This window comes from Lissotriton helveticus, chromosome 3_2 (assembly GCF_964261635.1).
Source record: "Lissotriton helveticus chromosome 3_2, aLisHel1.1, whole genome shotgun sequence".
Lineage (NCBI taxonomy): Eukaryota > Metazoa > Chordata > Amphibia > Caudata > Salamandridae > Lissotriton > Lissotriton helveticus.
The window spans coordinates 18,981,438-19,003,131 of record NC_136062.1 but is presented as its reverse complement, the minus strand read 5'-3'; the positions used below and the strand labels follow the sequence as shown (position 1 = coordinate 19,003,131).

The following is a 21,694-nucleotide window of genomic DNA, read 5'->3' as shown; positions in this document are numbered from 1 at the left end:
ATTGTACTAGTCATAAAGGTAGTGTAAGTCTGCTTCATAGTAAGCAGTATCAGTGTGATAGGAAATGTAGAACATGATTGAGCAAGAAGGGGAAGATATTACTAGTCCAGGATTGTGTAAATGATCTTCAACATTTTAATTCTGAAAGTTGTGGAAATGCGAAAAGACGGGATTGGCTAACAAGAAATCCAAGAGTTATACATGGCTCTGACAAGATTTGGCCTTGTGGAATCTTGTGGTAGAGAGCAAGAAGTCATTTATTGTATGTAACATGTTTTTGAAAACGATGGAGGTTTTCTTTCAGAAAGTGGCGGGTTGAAAGTAATAACAGCACAACAGAGTGTAAGCTGTTCATAGGACATCCTTGGCCGTCATGGAAAGTAAGTTAACTTTAAGGAGTTCTGAATTCTGATTTCTAATGTTGTATGGGTTTTTTAAACACAATCATTTTGATTGTGTTTTTTTTTCCCCGCTGTTATATGATGAATACCTTCAAGTCACTGTTTTAGTGAAATTTGATACATTCTGAGAACAGCAAAAATAAACCATTTAACATGTATAATTAATTCTGTTCTGTTTGCATTTATGATGTACATGTAGAACTGTGTAGGAGGCATGGAGAAGGTGAGGCTTCTGTAAGTGTCAAAGTTGTTGCATACAGTGCTCATATTCTACGTAGTCTTTTATATTTCATTACTTTCACTGTTTCTGACTGATCTAAAAAATTTTTTTTAAAAAGAACAGTAAGTATAAGGGAAGGAAACAGACAGTTATGTTAAAAGAAACACAGCTATAGGGAATAAACTAGGGATACTGTTACCCGCAATCCTCTGCTGATGATGTCACTGAGCATGTCATGAATGATGTAATATGTGACATCATCAGCAGTGGATTACGGGTAATAGTATCTCTAGTTTACTCCCTTATAGCTGTCTTTCTTTTAACATAAGTGTCTGTTTCCTTCCCTTATACTTACTGTTCTTTTTTAAAAAAAAGAATTTTTGGGTTCGCTTCCGGTTCGCGTACCGGGGAGCGAACTGGGAAGCGAACTAAGAGAAATAGAGGTTGGCACAGTTGCAAATATTGTACCAATTTTTTAATAACGGGGAGGTAGTTCTGAAAAGAACTTTTTTTTAAATTGTTTTTGTTTTATATTTTTTTTATTATTTTTCTGAACATTTTTTTACTTTTTTTGAATTTTTCTGAACAGTTTTATATTTTTTTTGTTTTTTTTCGGAGGGGGCAACGAAAACGATTCATTGTAAAGGGCTCAACAGGAGCAAGAAAACAAAAAAAATGAATTTATTGTTTGGGGAGTTTCGGACAAACATGAGCATGATTGTCAATAGCTCTGTTGATCAGAGTGATGCTACTTTCTGCGTAGCAAATGAATCCACTGCAATGTACGCAGACTTGTTTTACTTCACGAAATCTCGTTTGTATATTTGGCACCATCTCCCTGCCCTCTGGTCCCGTTACTTCCGGTACAACAGATCTTCTGGCCATAATAGGGAGATTATCTAGGTCGTCCTGTTCCTCTTCTTCCTCTTCTTGCTGAATTATAACTTTAGCAGGTGGTCCACTCTTCCTTGGATGTGGTGGAGGTGGTGGGGAAGCACCAGCTGAAGCTAGTAAAGAAGCCATTGCTCACTGGTAACAAAGGGTCTTTCTCTCACAATGATGAAAGTCAGAGTGAGGAAAGAAGGAGGGATTTTCACCATTTGGGAAAAAAAATAGTTCTCAACCAATGAAAAGTGTTCATTTTAGATCATATGACCTAGTCTTACATCATTAGGAAACCGAAAGTGAAATGAAACAATGAAAAGTGTTATTACCAAGTCACATGACCTGCTGTGTGTATGTTACGCGCTTTGCAGGGCCTCCCGGTTTGCTTCCAGAAACCTGTGCTTTGCGACTCGGTAAGCGTACGAGTTCGCTAACGTAGCACGTCATATGACGTATCACGCGACAACGCGAAACGTCATGCGGACGGGAGGCGTCACGATGTTGTTTTCTAACGCGGCAGTTGCGGTAAAGAAACGTTTACCGGCTCGCGGTCTATTTCGCGGCATCAAGGTCAGCTAACGGGAAGCTTCCCGATTCGCGAAGCGGGAACGAAGAAAAAAAAAAAAGTTATTAATAAACATATAAAATATATTTTTGGATTTAAAGAAGAATACATTTTACAGCTACAGATATTAGCTGTTAAAAAACCAATGAAATTCACTGAAAAAACCATAGGTTATAGACCATATATAGTTAGGAATTAGCATTTACAAAACCTTGAAAATTCACTGAAAAAACCATAGGTTATAGACCATATATAGTTAGGAATTAGCATTTAAAAAACCTTATTTTACTCACACAAAACCATTGAAATTCCATATATAGTTAGTTGCACTAACTATATATCGCGCACCCGCAATCCACTGCTGATCATGTCACATATTACATCATTCATGACATGGTCAGTGACATCACTGATGACATCACTGATGACATCTCAAATGACATCACTGATGACATCTCACTTGACATCAATGATCACATCACTGATGATATCATTCATGTGATAATACAATGCATCTCCTCACACTCTAATATAACCTCCGTTACACCCAGTGTTAAATAGAGAGTATCATTTTTGAAACCATTGACACACCAATACTAGTTACTACATACGCACTCACTGATTCCTATGTCTACACACACATTCACTCATACAATCATTCATACATACAATCACTCATCTTTACAACACTATCATATGCACTCATACACCTATACAGACACTCACACTCTGCCACTCATCCATGGAGTTACTCACACACCTAGTCAGTCCTGAAAAGAATCAATCACACTTCCATTTTCTCATCTATACAGTTAAACACAGAACACCTTACATTTTTGAAACATATACTAACACATAGTTACTCTCTTATAGAATCACTGATACAAGTACACATTGATCTGCACAGAGTCACACACCTCCCAGCCAGCCATACACACACTCAGTCTCCCATACAAATACTTGTGCAACCAATCAATAACCCATATAGCTACTTATATAGCTACTGATTAACACGTGCAGCAGCTTGCACAACAACAGACATACTGATGCACACTTTTAGACAGTTTAGTCACTAACCCGTGCATTCAGTAAGACGCATTTAATCACTCACTCATACAGTCAATCACGCACCTACTAAAACCTTTATTCAGACACTTATACATCCACTCATTCTTCAATATGTAAAACATATTTAAACTTTACAGAAACACATAATCACTGGATGTTGTCATCAGTGATGTCATCAGTGATGTCACTGACCATGTCATGAATGATGTAATATGTGACATGATCAGCAGTGGATTGCGGGTGCGCGATATATAGTTAGTGCAACTAACTATATATGGAATTTCAATGGTTTTGTGTGAGTAAAATAAGGTTTTTTAAATGCTAATTCCTAACTATATATGGTCTATAACCTATGGTTTTTTCAGTGAATTTTCAAGGTTTTGTAAATGCTAATTCCTAACTATAAATGGTCTATAACCTATGGTTTTTTCAGTGAATATATATATATATATATTAGGGTATTAGGGGAACGAAATATAAGATCTAATATGTACCCCACTATAAGTGTAGGTCTATTTACTAGTTGGCAGAGGTTGACAGACAGACAGAATGTCAGTCATTAGAGGAATCTCGTTACATTCAGCCCGATGTAAAAGTCCTGCAAGGCCATTACAAAATAACAGGATAGCTGTGCATGAGTAAAAAGTACATCTAGCAATAAAGTAGTCATGGGAAGCTGTAGAAGAGCAGATGGCTAAGATAAAGGCAACATTAGTGTTGTACTATACCCAAGCACCTAACATCTTAAGTCCTAACCCTCAAACAATTATTCCTCTTCCCAAAACCCTTAACCTTATATATCAAACCCTTAACTGTATAGACTAGTGTTTCCCAAACCGTTGGGGATGGTAAGGTGCAAGTTGATTTTTGGTGGAACTCAAAAGTCAAAGCAATAAATAAAGATGTCTTTAAATTCAGTGTTTAGTTTGCCACATTTGCCAGTGATTTAAAGACAGCAGTCTGATGTCAGGCTGCTTCATTATTTAAACATAATTATAGGTGTTTACTTTTCTTACCCTAAGTGCACAGTGAGAGGAGTATTTAAAGTGATGCTTGCCATCAAACAAGTAATATTGTATCATTTCACCATCCACAAATCTACTTCCATGTTAACTGGTAGTATATGTGAATGGGCACCCACCGGATGTTATAAACTGAAACAGTGGTGTCTGGGACAGCAGAATGCCAGAAGTTGTAGCCGTCATCCTTTGGGGAGAACTCTTGTTCACCCATCCTGCCTATCTTAACTGTGTCGTTTGCACTGATCTCCTTATAATACATGTTTTGCCCTTTCTCATTGATGTCCTTTCTCAACTGTTCTGTCCAGGGTCGGACTGGGAACTGAAAGCAGCCCTGGCAAATGTAGCCAGACCAGCCCCAGTGTGGCCCGTCGCGAGCAAGTGCGCCAACCAATACTAGGGTGGCTTGGGGGGTGATTCTACCGCCAAGAACATTTTGGAAAAAGACAGACCAAAATGGTGCATTTTGCAGCACATTTTTCATTACATATTTAATTGCATCAACTTTCAAAGCACAGTAAATAGTTGATGATGACCTTAAAGAGCACCAGGTTATCCATCCATTCATATGTGTACCCATAGACAATCTTTCAAAGAGCACCAAAAATAGACATGAGTAGTTGAATCAGAGAGAACAAAGTAAAAGTGAGACCAGCCCCCATAGGGTGTGTAGCGAGCAAACACAGTGAGCAACTACTACTAGGGGGAGCAGTGTAGGATGTTCCCCGCTCATGCAGGGGCACCCTCAAATTTAGGACCCAGCACCCTGCATTCCGTATTTAAAGGCCTTAGGGGCGACTGGTAGGTTTTAAGTGTAGTGACCTCAAATATAGGGAAACCTATATCTAACGTATATGGCGCTAGCATAAGCTGCAATGGAAGACCTGATGTCACAATTTGAGTGGTCTCTCATGGGTGGCATAAAACATACTTCAGCCCATGGGAGACCCCTGGGGCACCTATGCCCTGGGTACCTGAGTAGCATATACTAGGGACTTACATGGGTATCCCAGTAGCCAATCTGGAGTGTACCTAAGTACTCACCATGTCAAATTTAGGGAAGAAGCACAGAGACTGGGGTCCTGATTAGCAGGATCCCAGTCAGAAAAACATAATGACACCAGCAAAAAGTGGGGGTGACCAGACCATGAAAGCACATCCTACTTTCCTACGTGCCATATAAAACTGGCTGGGCCAAAATTGATGTGCAATTGTAACATTCGCTCTTCTTATGGTAGCTTATATTTTATTAGTTCATGTGTCATCATGTCATGGTTGGGACTTGGAAAGGGGCAGCACAAGTACTTTCAGTTACTTCAGAGCACTGACCTATCGAGAGTAAATACAGCACAATAACTGGAGGGAACATGAGAGCAAACTACACTTGCTAGAAGACTTCTACCCTAAATCAGATAGGCCAAGTAGCAGCCAATCAGGTGCTCTGTGACATCCCTGTCGTCTTGATGATCTCTGAGATGATTTTCATAACACAAATTAGTTCAGTTTGTTGCTCTCCAAAGTTCCTCTATGCAACTATCTTGTTACTACTAATCCATCTTACCGTTGCTTTTTATATTGAATTTCATAACACACGTTTGTAGTTCATACACCTTTTACATCACAAGCGTTGCTATTACCCAATGCAATTACAGTCAATTTACCATCCTAAGAAGAATGGAAGGTTGAATAGGCTCTGCTGGCTTCAGACTTGGACCTGTATACCACTGCATAGCTCAGAGTTTAACTCACTGAGCCATCCTGCAGGATTTGTTTCCACTCTCTGCGGGCCCTAAGGACACCCTGCAGTCTCTTTATGGCCACCAGATCTATCCTACCGCTCCCATTTCGACTCTCCATCTTTGAGAGCTCTCTCCAGTACATGAAAGATGTCTCAGTGAGTAATGGCCTCTCTGCTGACATCTGTTAACATTCAGACCACAAGATCATATCCTGGTCTGGCCAAGTTAGCCTTTCATCCTCCCGAGGGCATTAAATTCAAGAGCACAGCATTAAAGCAGGGAGTAGAGTAGTTGATTTTATTACCGGGTTCCCCTTATTTACTGAAGTCCACAGAGCCGCCATTAGTTCATGAACCACAGGTGGTGGTGATTCGTGGACTGCTGCATCCATTCCAGGAACCTGTGTTCAGCTCATGGGTATAAGTGAGAATCCCGGCGCAGCCACTCAGCCTTTCATCCTTGCGAGGTCGACAGATTCAGTACCACTGAGTTTACTAGCAGTCAACTGTTACTCAGTGCCCGAGGGGTGAAGTGGCACTTTAAAACTACATGTATAGAAGCATGGGGAAAATAAAAATGCAGCCACATGGTTACCTCATACTATATCACCACCGGACTTTAACTTCTCAGAATGCAGAGCCATTTCTCCGAGTCCCTATATTGTTTTAGTTCACAACAGATGCAATAAACCGCATCACTCATAGCGGGTATTTTCCTAAAATATTGACCCTCATTAAGTGTGGCCCGTTCTTTCCAAACCCTGCACCACCGACTGTTTGCACTGGGATCAGAACTACAAGTTTTGAGGAAATTACAACATGCTTCGCAAATCGCACTGTTCCCCAAGTTAAATTTTACTTTACCAGAAGAAAATATCCAATAAAAACCAGCACGTCTGGATTTTGATGCGCACAGCATTAACATCTAGGCTACGCCCTAGAGTTAGGGTACGACTTGTGATAGCTGATGATTTACGGGAATGATTCATGATAATAAAATAAATGTCGGTGCCCAAAAAGAAGTCCTGCAAACACCAGCTCAAATTAAGCACAGCGGCCCCCACGTGTTTTACATTTAGTTAGCCCCTGTGTCTCACAGTGTTTCGGATGGCCAAGATACATGATGATTGATTTATGATTACAAAATAATACAACAGCTTTAAAAGAAAACTATTCAGAATCAAAGTGCTTGTTTACTTTTAATTCCAATCCCGCGGACGGCGCGACGTCAAAACCCAGTCCCAGAGTGCTTGTGGCCATGAATTGATCAGGGATTCAATCAGGGTGGCATGCATTACAAATGCAAACGGACAAACCGAAACGATCACTCACCTGGGGGCGCCGCCTATTAGAAATAATTATGTTATGAGGTCTCCAGGCTCCGCTCCAGCCTCGGCGTGGTGGCCTCCCTCCTCTGCCTCGCAGTCACGTGCACTTACTGCGCGAGCGCGACCCCCAATGCGCTTGCGCATGATCACCACTAGACTCCAGACCTGACCCCACCTTAAGGGTACGTACCGCGGCACGCAGATGCGGCGCAGGAGACAGAGAGAGGGAGTAAATATCACTGCACGCTGCGCGCGGCGTATGATACGCATTAAATGCCGGTGGATTTTTAATGAATAATAATAAAGAGGCTAACTAATAAAATGTGGGTGACACTGATATAACGGTCAAGCAGCAAATGCATTTTATCTGCAGATAGAAATAGTTGTTGTGCTTCTTTGCTCCGACGGTCACGCAGCCCTCAGGGTCCAAACCGGCCCCCAGTCATGAAACCGGCCCCCACCTCATCCAGCCGACCGGGGAATTGCCCGGTGCCCGGCATTACCAGTCCGGCCCTGGTTCTGTTTTTTTTTCCAATCTATTTCACCTTTTCCCTCCTCTTCTAATCCTTTATCTCTCCTCTTTCTCTCTCTCACACATACGTCCTCCTGTGTTTGTCTATTGATCTCTCACCATTCTCTCTGTAGTGTCGTATTCCTTTCATTACTTTACCCTTATTTCACCTCTAAGCCTTTTACCTTTACCTCCACTCTTTTTCTCTCTCTCCTATTCCCGTATTTCTTTCTTACTCTCTAAACAAGCTCAGGGGCAGTGGGAGGCACAAAGACGATCCACACCATTTTGAGCAATACATAATTATCTTCTAAGTTAGCTAATGTCATCAGAGGTCAGAGTGTGGCAGTGACAGTGCTGGAAAGCCAGGGGTCGCAGCTGCTTCCCCTTGGAACTACTAAAAGACGTCTATAAAGCTGCAAGCCAGCTCCCTCACAGCTGCTGCCATTCTGAAGGTGTTTCTGCAGACTATGATTGGTTACGCTCATGCCAGCGTACTCACCAAGCGCTATGGACACTCCAGTGCCAGGTGGGTATCTTATCGGGAGTGGCGATGCTCTACATGTGCTTTACATGTGCTCTACATGTTATGCAGGTTCGTGATACAGCGCAGGGTCAGTGGCCACAGGGTGCCATTATAGCTGCCAAAGACTCTACGCTCGTAATTAAGGGCATAGGATTTCTGTTAATGACTTAATAACAAATGACTGATTTGAGTCACAAATAACATCTGAGCAGCACGAAAGAACAAATATGTCATCCCTCCATATTTATTTATTTATTTATGTGCTTATACCGCGCTTGAATCGACTCCCGAAGGAGTATCTCCGCGCCACACGCCAATGACAGATAGAAAAGACAGAAGGACAATCCAGGGGAGGGTGCTAACACTGGAACAGGAAAGTTTTCAAATTTTTCCATATGCACATTAATAACCTACAGTACCAATCAAAAAAGGACTCTCTTGGTGGGAGGCAAAATTCATGACTGCTAGTTAAATCGACCTACAAGTGACGAGTGTGGGGTCGTCAAAATCTGAGTTGCACTTTAGCCATCAAAGACTGACCTTTTCCATCCAGGGATGTTCACACAGCATAAACTGTTGTGGAACAGTCTAAACTGTGTGTATGATAGAGATAACGAAGGGCCTGATGTAAAGTTTGTGGACAGTACTCCATCAATCTTGGTGGCAGAGGACATGACTGCTGGCTCAGTGGGCGTCTCTGTACACTAAAAGAAACTGCCAACAGCGGTTTCTTCCAATGTACAAAATGTTTGGTGGGAGGTCACCACTGGTTTTTTCAGCTATACACCAAGCATTTCAAAAGTTTTTGTTTTACTAATACAAACTCCCAAGGAGGGGATTTGTTTCAGAAAAACAAAAAACGAATAACCCCACGCCATCAGTTTCTTCCCAGAGTGTGTTGGGGTGGTCATTATTTTATCCTTCTGTTACTCACTGACTGGTGTTTCCTGACAGTGATGGACAATAAAAGAAAACTCATTACACCACACACCCTAAGTAGAGCAGATGGTGTAGTGTCTTTCCATTGACAGCACTACTCTGTCAGGCTAAATGAGACAACCGGACCCAGGGGTTGGCAGACAAAGTACTCTGCCACCTTTGCAATAAAATACTCTTGCCACCAAACTCTAAATCGGGCCCTTAAACTCAATGAGCTACTAACATATAATACTGTGCCACGCAAATTCTTATAACTCTGCAGAAAAACTTTCATCTCAAGTGTCTATCGATGTTTGTGAAGTCACAAGCGTGGAATACGTTAAAAGAAATAAGGAGCAGATATATTTTGGGGGTGGAAGAGCTTAAGGTAATAAATATCACATACTAACTTTTATTAGGTTTCAGGTACTCCAACTTACTCTATTACATTTCATGTCCTGCTGCTCGCCTCTCTAACCTCGTTTCTTCCCAGGAACTCCTTCCTACTTGCTCATTCCCCTGGCACTCCAACTTGCTCCATTCCCCAGTACCTCAATATCTCCAGGCACTAGTGCTTGCTTCCACAGGCCTTCAAAATACCCCTCTCATTGCCTGAGGTGATCCTGTTTGCCAATCCTTCCTTCTGGTAGAAGGAGCAAGAACTGTTAGGCAAAATAGCATAATCCTAGAGCAGCAGCAAAAGTCTGTACAGCTGCGCTAGCAGCAGGTAAGTTTGCTTCTTAAAATAATATACTGATGCTGTGTGTTTGTGAGTGCACACTTACCCTTGTGTGCCTGTGTCTGTGCACATGTGTCTGAGAGTGTTTGTGTGCATGCATTAAGAGTTGTGAAACTGCCCCCCCTGGTAAAATGTTGGGCTTGGCACAATGCTTTTAATTCTTTGCAAGTTGTGAGTGTCCCTGCAATGATATTATTTGCCCACCCCTGGTAAAATGCTGCCCCTCAAGTAATAGTGGAATTCTTGGAAGTTGGTTGGCATCCATGGGATAATGCCAAGCTGCCCAATCATGTTAAAATTTTTGTCATCACATAATGGTGGCAATTCCTTTCACCTTATGGGCATCAATAGAATAATAACACATTCCAAAGGCAGTAAAAAGCTGGCCATGGCACATTGGTCATAATTCTTGGTAACACCTACACAGGGCAGCGAGAGCCATGAATAGGTTGGCGTCCAACCCTTGAAGACAGTGTGACTACCGGGTGACGCTCCTTGTGTGCACTCCAGTTTCAGTGAATAATACGGTGAAACTTGGAAATCCATTTGTGTGTACGTAGAAAGTGGCAAGTAAGGTCATTATAACTCAGATTAATATTTCCTTTAAATTCCAATTTTTTGTTTCTGAGGGGAGTGTAACTAGTGGGATCGCTAGTCCTGAGGAAGGCGGAATGACTTAGTGAGCGATAAAGAACGACGTAATCATGCTGGAAAAATAGGCAGCAGGGAGGGATAGAGGGGCATTATTTACCCCCATGGTCATCTCCATGTTTTTATCCTTTTTATCCTGTCCGGGGAGTCCATGACTAAAGACTGTTGAGGGCATCCATGAGATAGTTTTATGAATCCATCTTTACTGTTTGTCTTTGTGTATTTTACTGCATGTTTCCAACATACTTGTTTGTACAGTCTTCCCCTCCCATTGATCCATCCCAGGTGTTGGTCTTCACAAGGATGTTGTAGCAGCCCGATGATAAAGCATGCTACTAACAGTGGGTGAGGGCATTATCAAAAAACCTTGCGTTTTCCCTAACATGGGGTGTCGGCTCCAACAGAACACCCACTTTTTCTTCCTTTTCCTCTGTGTGAGTACACATGTTATAATATATGGAGTATAGAAAAGAAGTGCTCTCTCTCCCTCTGTGTGTGTGAACTCGCAAACATCCATGAATGGATACCTATTGTCCAAACCTGATCAAATACTGCCCATTGGATAGTCGTGATATTTCTTTGCAACTTATGGGTACCCATAATTGGATGGCGACCCTCTGGATAGTCGTGATATTTCTTTGCAACTTATGGGTACCCATAATTGGATGGCGACCTCTCATAACATTTTGATCCCAAGCCAATGGTAGTAATTCCTGGTATTTTGTCGTCATCTATGCTTGGTGATTCCATCTCTGGCATAATGCTAGTCCTGATGGAATGGTGCCCAACCATGCATTGCATGCTGTTCACACTGGCACAATGGTGGTAGTTCCTTGAATATTGTGGGCATCCATGGAATAGTAATGGTCTGGCAGCATGGTGGTAATTGTCAACATACTGTGGGCATACATTGCTCAGTAGTAGTTATTCCTAACATATTGTGGGCATCTGCGGAACTTACACATTCTATAGAGTTGGCACTTGCATTATGGTATTATTATAGTAGTAATTTATGACATACTGTGTGTATGCATGTAATAATAATTCCCACCCTTATGTTATGATGATCTTGCCTTAATGGTGGTAATTCCTGGTATAGCATGGGAAGCTATAGTAGGATGGTGTCTGGGCACAAATCTAAATATTTTGAACACATCAATGTGTACGCTATCCTATATGCTTAGTCTGGGGTGCGCACGTGCTGCTGCTGTGTCCCCGACGCTGACCACATGTTTTGTCTTGGACTTGGCCCTCTCAGCAGGGTCACCCCCAAACCTTTTGTCTTCAACCATCCTGTTTTCAGATTTTCATTTTCTTTTGGCTTTACAACTCTGTGCACTTGGCGAATGCTAACTATTGCTAAAGTGTTAGTGTTTTCTCCTTAAAACATAGTAAAATTAGCTTACATCCAATTGGCACATTTGATTTACTTATATGTCCCTAGTAAACTAGTACTATGTTATGTTATGTTATGTTACACTTTATTTGTATAGCGCACAGCGACTCAAAAAGAGTATCCTGGCGCTTTCACAGCGAGACCTACAGAAAGTAACACAACACGACAACAAAGCAGAAAGAAAATGTGATGAACAGAAAAAGAAACCTATAAAGTAAACAGCCAGGTCTTAAGACCTTTCCTGAAAGCCAGCAAGCTAGTGGCACCACGAAGTGTCAGCGGCAGAGCATTCCACAGCTGGGGGGCACGCAGACCAAAGGAGCGACCCCCAATGCGGGCTTTTTGAACGCGCGGCACAACCGCCAAAAACTGTGACTCAGATCTAAGTGCCCGAGCCGGTTGGTAAAAGGACACTCTCCTTTGGAGGTACTTTGCACCTCCAGAGTGTAGGGCCTTATAGGTCAGAGTCAGCGTCTTAAAGATAATACGCTTGCGAATAGGCAGCCAGTGCAGGGCCTGCAAGAGACATGACGCCCTAGCTCGCCTATTAAGACCGTAGATGGCTCTCGCCGCCGCGTTTTGTGTCACCTGAAGGCGCTGTAGCAGATACTCCGGCAGGCCCAGGTATAGGACGTTGGCATAGTCCAACCTGGACCCAATCAGAGCCTGCACAGTCAGTTTCCGGTGTTCTTCCGACAACAGGGGTAGAAACTTTCTTAATACCTTCAGGAGACCGAAGCAGGTGCCCGTCACTCCCAGAATCTGGGCTCTCATTGACAGACCCTTGTCCATCTTGACACCCAGATTCTTGGCAACTGCAGATGGAACGGCAGGGGGAGACATGTCTATAGGCCACCAGTCATGCCAGTCAGGATCAGACGTACACCCAAAGAAGAGCACCTCAGATTTCTCGGGATTGCACTTGAGGCCACTCAGATTAAACCATCTGAAAACAGCCCCAAGGCAATCCCGGATGCTCTCCCCATTAAAATCTCCTCCCCTCTCACAGGAGAAGAGGAGCTGAGTGTCGTCTGCGTAGGACACGATCCGGGCCCCGCAAGACTCCGCCAGAGCCGCCAAAGGGGTGCGCCCAGGGCCTGTAAATTAAATGCTACTATTGGACCACTTAAATAGCTCTTTAAACATGTCTCAGCCCTGCCACTGCAGCCTGTGTGCAGTTTTAAACTGCCAAAATAAACCTTTTGCCAGACATAAACCTCCCTTTTTAAAACATATAAGAACATTTGTTTTGAAGTTTTATTTATTCTGATAGTGGAAAACTTCCAAATAAATGTTTTACTACTGTGAGGCCTACCTCTCCCATTGAATATCATTATGTTATCTTATTATACTTAATATGTACTTACTTTTGATTACGAAGCGGTAGAAATACCATGTGTGGTTTAAATCCTCTTTAATGGTAAAGTCACATTTTTAGTGGCAATTTCGAAAATGCCACCTTTGGAAAGGTGGCATATTCTTATTCTAACCATTTGGTGCCTACTGCCTGTGTCTTGGGTCACATGACTGTGATTAGCTCACAGTTGGCCTTTATGTATTCCATACAGACAGTGAGACAAAGAGTGATTAGGTATTGGTAGGATGGGCCATCCTACCCGGATGGGTAGGGCAAGCCGTTCTCTGCCTCACTTACACTACAAAGGGCTGCCTCCATCACACTCACAAAGGAACTTTACGTCAGAATTTAATCACCCTAACCCACTTGGAGCCTGGGCAGGGAAGGAAGCTTCAGGAAAGAGATGAGGCACCAGGCATTAGTATAGAACCCTCAGACCAGTTCTTCAGGGGTGAAACCGCCGTGCTTGTAAGTCAACATCATGAGCTAAAACAGCTTGGGGAGATCTTTACACAATGCACATCAATATGGAGGACAAAAATTAACTTTTAGTTGAAAAGCAATTCCTTCAAGCCCATATTAGATTAGCCTAGACCTCGCTTCTGTATACCAAAAGCATCAGTTGTAAATGCATCGCTCTCGCTCTTCAACTGATGTGGCTTGACGGCAACAGTGATCACCGCCAAAGCCGCTCAATGACAGCGGTCTGCATGGCTGGACGATGACAGCAATCCTACCACCAAAGCTGCTCAATGAGGACCAGTTCTTCAGTTCACTCCTGGGCCTGTGGAGGACACTCAGGAGACTGACTTGTACTCACGGACTGCCCTACTGCTTGATTTCTCTATTTATCTAGATTGGTGTGGGATTTTTCTTGTGTTGTGTTTTCACATATTTACTGGTTATGTACTGCATGAATGCTTTTCACATTGGGGCGTGGCTTGGACGCCGAAGTAGCCGGCAGCGGACTCCAGAGCTCCTCCGCGGCTGCCCTTCTCCCGCAATTATCCTGCACTCGATTCCGGGTCCCCAACCCCGGAATATACTCCTCATAGCCTTGTGCCCTTCTTGGCAAGGGGGGAGCGAGACACCGGGACCCACAAGCGGCGTGGGAACACTTTTCACCGCGCTCAGTGAAGCCCGAGTCTCTCCACCACAAAATGGCGGCCGGAGCTAGAGAGGGAAGTGCCTGACCGAGGCTCCCCCCTTTGATGAGACGACTCCAGCGGGCCAGCTACGTGAGCAGAAGGCACAGGACCCTTGCCCACACAGGCACGATAGGTGAGGAGTCGGTAGCGTTGCCCGGCAAGTCCCTGCGAGAGGTCAGGCGGAGTGTTGCCTGACTCTAAGATGGCGGTGCCCGCGCTGCGCCTCGGGGCACATCGCAGCAGTAATTAAGAGACAGTATCTCGGCCCCGGAGGAGCGATAATTCCACAGTTTGACAGAGGCAAGGGTGCACATCCGGGCACTGACGGAGTAAGACAGGCACTGACTCTGGTGACTCTATACCGCCTGTGAGCTTAACCTGGGGCCCTGCGCTGCTCGGACACGTGGAGCAGATCCGAACACTGGGTCCTAAAGGAGCTGGACTATTGAGGGCCCACTGAGACCCCCCCTGGAGCTGGGGTGGGAGGAGATCGGAGGCGCTGGGCTTCAGAGGAGCGTTGACTTGCTGGAGCGAGTCCTGTCATCGGGCGAATGCGACTGACGATAACCACGGGCCCCTCGTCGGTATTCCCTGGGGAGCTGTGGCCGGGCCCGCAAGGGTGACAAAGAAGTGCGGGACGCTGGTTCTACGAGTCACTAGGCATAGGCGCCTTAATATTGGAAGGGGGCTTCCGCGTGGTCTGCACTGACTGCTATACAAGAGACTGTGGAAGGGTGCTCATACAGATTTGGCCGAGTTTGTAAAGAGGCCCTGCGACGCAGTGAGTGGGAAGGCGCTGCGAGGCCGGATATTCACTAATACACCCAGGATGGGCAGGGTGACCAAGAAGAAAGGTTTTGAGGCACTACGACTTGACGACCCGGGTCACGCCATGGGAGACGAGGAATCTGCGTCTGGGAGTAAAGATTCCACGCAACCACGGGACCATTCTTTGGGCGACATCATGCAGGCTATCATGGCCTCGAGAGAGGCCTTGGAGAAAAGAATGGACTCCATCGGATCCGACCTCTCCCTACTAAAAGATGACCACCGGAAACGTAGGGAACGAGTGGCGTCTCACAAGACAACCATGAGAGACATTCCAGACACGGTTGATGCCTTATGGAAAACGCTGAATGAGGTGGTGCAGTAGGTCCGCGTGCTGGAGGTACCGGCTGAGGACAGCGAAGGATGCTCCAGACGCAATAATCTCCGTATAGTGAGGGCCTCTCCCCCTTCTACGCTCTGGAGCAGGCGCACATAGTTCCGGCACGACCACCAAAGCCTGAGGCCCAGCCGCGCCCAAAGGTGGTGAGACTTCTACACTACAGAGATCGCGACTACATCCTACAGAAAGCCAGGGAGCTGCAGAATTTACGAATTGGCAATCGTAAAATAATGATCTTCCCGGATTACACCAGGAAAGTGCAGCGCCAAAGAGCTTCCTTCTTAGCGGTGAAGCGGAAATTGAGGACCCTACACCTTCCTTACGCAATGCTGTTCCCGGTCCGGTTGCGGGTCACTGCTGACGGGGAAGTGCACTTTTTCGTCACACCGCAGGCCGCCTGGGACTGGCTGGAAACCTGTGGAGAGACTGGTGAGCGCTCACCACCTGTGGCCTCGACTCGACATCGCTCCCCTACCACATTGCCGGTGCAACGACCAGGCTCTCCCGTGCATTGGTGCCAATAACGAGACAGGGCGGTTTTGGCGGTGGCGGCCATCAGCCAAGGAGATCTCAGCCCAACCAGCAACACTTCAGAGCACACGAAGAGCGGAGAACAGAGCCCCAGTTCCAGCAGCGTCCACTGGCTCTCGGAGATTGATTTACCAGTGGTCACTCCACAAACAGCGGATTGGGTATTTGGCTGACAGAACACTATGCACGTTATGACTGACTTCAAGAGGTATCTGTGGTGCCTGCTGGGCCTTGGGATCTGGACCCTAGTGGGGGTGTGTGCGATCTGAGCGCGCTTTGGGAATTTTTTGGGGGGGACCGGGGTAGAAAGTTGAACCCATGGGAGAGGGTAGGGGGTTGGGGGGATATCTGGGCTAATTGAATCGACGTTCCAAGCAGCCTGAACTGATTAGACTTTCTAAGTTCATTTTCATTGTTTGGATTGGGATGCCACGTTGGATGCCTGTCCTAGGGATGGGAAGTTGGGGAGGTTTTAATTGTTCTATTTGTGGGGTTTGGTTCGGGGGTCCTGGGCGTGTCGGGGGGGAGGATGGACTGGAACATTATCTAGATCAATGTCAGCAATGGGACCCGCATTAGGATACACATGTCTCACATGGAATGTAAGGGGTATGCATACAATGCATAGGCACCACAAGATACACTCCTTCTTGACAAGTAGAGTTATAAATATCGCATTCCTCCAGGAGACCCACCTCATTGCAACGGAAGGGAAGGCTCTTCAGCGCCGCAGGAGGGGTCAAGTTTTTTACACTACATTCTCGGCGTATGCGAGGGGAGTCTTTATTTGGGTAAGAGCTGGGGTTCCCTTTCAGTGCATATCACAATTGGTTGACCCAGAGGGCAGGTATATGGTGATACAGGGGAAACTGGATGGTAGAGATTTAACACTGGAATGTCTATATGCACCTAATGTGGACCAACCCGCCTTCTTCTCTTTACTGTCCCGCAAATTGGCGTCAGTCTTAGTAGGGCCACTATTACTTGGGGGCGATTTTAATTGTGTTACAGACATTGACCTGGATCGCTCACACCCCCCCTTGCCGAATGCACCAGCGGGCAAACTGGCAGTGGCGCGATCTACCTGGCAGAAGACTTGGGGGTTAATTGACACTTGGAGGGTTCAGCACCCATTGGTTAGGGATTACTCCTTTTTCTCAGCCCTCCCCGAATTACATGTCCGCCTAGACGCATTTCTATGCTCCCCTGATGTGCACGGAGAAATTTGCAATAGCGAATATCTTTCTCGCACTATTTCTGACCATACCCCGCTAATGGCCCAGCTGCAGTGGTCGCGGGCACGCCCCAGAATCCCTACCTGAAGATTGCGTCCGGAAGCGATGAGGATCAGGTCTTCCGAACCACCATAGCCACGGCCATTGAAGACTATTTTCAACTTAATGACGGGACTACGGGGTCGGTGACTGTTGAATGGGATGCCTATAAAACAGTTTGCGCGGGAGATGTATTTCGGCGGTGTCTGGGACCCGGAAGACTCTATTGCAAGACATCCAACGGGATGATGAGTGATTGTGTGCTTTGGAGATAGAGCGCCCTGAGCGGCCGGATAAGCAGGATGACTTATTGGAAGCCAGGAAAGCAGTTGCAGGAAATGTAGAACGCCTACGGTGTTTTGATTACAAAGCCTATATCACGCGGGCGCACTTAGAGCGAGCTAAAACGGGAGCCCTTTTGGCCTGGCTAGCTAATCCCACTCGTCGTGGCTCAATCATACTAGAGTTGAGAGACCAGATGGGAGTGGCCCGCTTTGATCAACAAGGGATAAATGTGCTGTTTTTTTACTACTATACGGAGATTTATCGTAGTAGGATGCTTCCATCAGAGGTAGACTTACAGGACTTTATGGGGCCTCTGAACTTGCCGGAATTGGGGGATGAAGATGCAAAACAGTTGGGTAGGAACATCGAGGTGAGAGAAGTGTGAGTAGCCATCAAAAGTATGGCAAGGAATAAAACGCCGGGGTCAGATGGCTTCCCGGTGGAATTCTATCTCACTTACATCGACCTCCTTGCTCCTCATCTGGTGTGGCTCTACAACGAAGCCAAGAAGTTGGGAAAGTTGCCAGGGTCCACCAGGGAGGTGATCATTATCCCGTTGTTGAAACCGGGCAAGCAGCCCTGGGATAGAACGGCGTACCGCCCATTATCTATGCTAAACCTGAATTACAAAATCCTGAGTAAAATCCTGGCGACTCAGCTGCTTCCCCACATGTCCACACTGATAAATGCCGATCAGTCCGAGTTCATCCCCGCCCGCATCACAGCGCTTAATATACGATGGTAAAGAGTTGAGCAGTGAGCAACCCAAAATACCCTTGAGGGCTTGGGTGAATAAGGGGTATAGATGCCTTCAAGGGAATTCGTTCAAACAACAGTTGATAGTTCAAGTTTAAATCAAAAGGATGAATCAATAATCCTTATAAGAATTGAATTCAACAAAATTAATTAAATATCAAAAAACTCAATTCATCAAAACATAAATAGATTACATAGATAACAAACACAAACACAAGGTGTATAGGAAAATAGAATTTATCAAGTGCTAAAATGGTTCAATTCACATACAGAAGATAATTAGGTCTGCAGGTATACAAATAATATGTTCATAAATAACTCAGCAGAACCTAAAAACACCTATCCTAAATCAAAAGTACATAACATAAAGAAAGGATGAGGTGGAGGTCGACATTTCGGTCTCCTAGAGGAAATTTTGTGAGACCATCTTCAGGACTGATGTCAATTGGGGACTGTATAGTAACCAAGTGTAATCTGAAACACAAATGTTAGCAGTTACACACCGAAATCTACAATTTTATATTTTTATCTATAACACCTTAGTGACAAACAGATATGACAATAATTACAATGACAACCTTCATCAAACGACCTACACCAAAAAACATTTATTTACAAAAGACATAATATAGAACCATAAAAAACACAAAATCCATAGTTATTCTATGGGCAACCACTGATGTTCACAGTATATACAAGACTTTTTAATCATCTAAATCATGACAGTTCAATGAAACAATGAGTAGCTATAGTGACATCATGGACATTCAAAGAGAATATTAATCTCATACAGTGAGTCCAAATATGTAAAATAAATGAATACATGTTGCCATTATTTATGATTGGTAAACTGAAGTGTGATACTGAATCTCTAATCTATTTTATCACTTCATTCTATACACAACATTTTGATCCTTAAATATTATCTAATTCGAATATTTCTAGCGTTTGTCATTCAGGATATACAGTTGAATTGACCAAGACCCAACAGTTATGAGTTTGCGGACGTCTTAAAGTCAGAAGAACTCTTAAATGGGGACCTTAACATAAATACAAGGGCGGCTTTGCTTTTCAAAAAGGGAGCTTGTCCAAGAAACTACTACCTAAACATGAGTATTGCAATTACTTCAAATAATCAAAAAACTATTTGTGTAATAATTGAAACAAAAAGTAGTAAATACCCTGTGTTATAGAGGGGCCATGCCGGAAAATTATTCAGTATCAGTGACAATAGAGATCGAGGGCCGATATGCATTCAATCTAAAAAATAGAGGACTTTGTTATAGACAAAACTATAAATCATCAAGGTACGGTATGGGCCAACCGAACCTAAATTAGCGGGGGCGGTGGCATGCAAGACCTACCTAAGGTTTCTTGTAGAGTTCGTAGAAAAGACCGAATCTGTAGTGATGTTAACTAAATCCAAGTGATGGAAAAAATGGATTCCGAGTCTAAAAGCAAAAGATTTTAAATTATCTATCAAGTTTGGCATGACTCTAATGCACTCTGTATATCGTAATGCAGCTGGTTTTCACCTCTTAGGCCAATGATGGTGTATTCGGGCCAAAAGGTACGAAGCATCTAACAGCGTAACAAAATTTAATTAGAATCTCGATCCCAGAGGGTCGGAACAAATCATAGAGGACTTCAGAAGAGGTCCAATTCTGAAATTAGAAGGACAGGGATATAACAAAAACCTGTCAACATCGTGCCCAAAAGATAAATGTCGTCTCAGGCTAAGGGCTTACCGTCAGTATCTTATTGGCAATCGGCAGACAAAGTCCAGCACGTAACCGGGAGGCAGAAGTGCATCATACTGATTCATGCCTGTATTTAAAGTCCCGTTTGGAGATCGAAATAGGACTGGAATTTTGTGGGTGCCATATTGGAACTTGTTTATTTAACGAACCGGTAAAGAATGGCACTGATTATAGAAACATGTGTAAACGTTCCACGTTTATCAACAATATAATCCATGTAGCGAATGATTTAAAAAAAAAACCAAATATGACAACTAAATGTCAGGCTCTCAATAAAGCTATGAATTAAGCAATATCATGGCCGCCATTTTAGAAGGGAGAGCAATAGTGTCTAATCGTTTCAATGACTATAAGATAGGAAAAAAACGTTGTTTTAAGATCCATGAAGGGCAGTGTATCGTTACTGGGTGTATATCAAGAGCAATCTTCTGGGAATAAAACGTCCACGTCGTGCATATACATAGTCTTTACAAGTATACATACAAAAATACAATTCGAAAAAGCAGCAATGCATACAGTATATATTATCAAACAGTGGTTAACAGATGACATCAATTTATCATATTAAACTAAGTACACATGACCATGCTGACAAGCTAGAAAACCTGAACTAGATTGGTGTAGTAGTTAAATTATGAAATCATTACTTCAGATCAATGTAGGCATGCTAATGCATGCCATTCAGTGGCCGAATTCAGTCCTCGTTTGACAGTGTCAGTTAGACAAATGACTTTACCTTCTCTCATCGAGAGAAGTCTATCGATATTATTCTGTCTTTTATTAGGTCTGATAACTTCGAGAACCCACCACAACATGTCTGTCTCCTTGTGACCAAATTGCAAATAATGCTCCACCAATGGTGCATTATCTTTCTTGCACCTAATCCGCGATTGATGTTGTAAGATCCGTTTCTTAATGGGCTGAATGGTTTTGCCTAGATAATGCAACAAGCAGGGACACTTAATGCAGTAAACCACATTTGTGGTATTACAGTTGGAAAACGTTTTAGCTTTGAAGTCTACATCATTGATTTTACAAGTTTTTACAGTTTTAGTTGTGGCACACGCAACACAGTTATTACATTTATGGTGACCCACGAGTGGGACTAAGTGCCTCATGTTATCAATAACGTTTACTGGTGAGATTTCTTCATAGGCATGAATCAGCCTGTCCTGCAGGTTAGTGCCCCTTTTGAACGCAAAAAGAGGTTTCTGTTGGAATTCCGGAATAGATTGGAGTAAATTCCACTGTTTACAGACAATTGTCTTAATTGCATTAGAGTATGTGCCAAAGGTTGACACACAGACAATGCTGGGCCTATTCTGACGCTCATTTACAGTCAGGAGTGCCTCACGATCATTGTACCAGGCTCGTTTCATAGACTTTCTCAGAAGTCTAGAGGGGTAGCCACGTACTTGTAATTTCTCCTGGAGTTTCTTTGCCTCAAAGA

At 43.9% G+C, this 21,694-nt stretch overlaps 1 long non-coding RNA gene across 1 annotated transcript in view; it reads right to left on the bottom strand.

Moving 5' to 3' along the window:
- Positions 1-18,791: 18,791 nt before the first annotated feature.
- Positions 18,792-21,694, bottom strand: part of LOC144826196 (uncharacterized) — a 35,790-nt gene continuing 32,887 nt past the window's right edge. The window contains exon 3 of the long non-coding RNA XR_013609700.1: positions 18,792-18,958. This is a non-coding gene — a long non-coding RNA (uncharacterized LOC144826196). The remainder of the gene's footprint in view (positions 18,959-21,694) is intronic.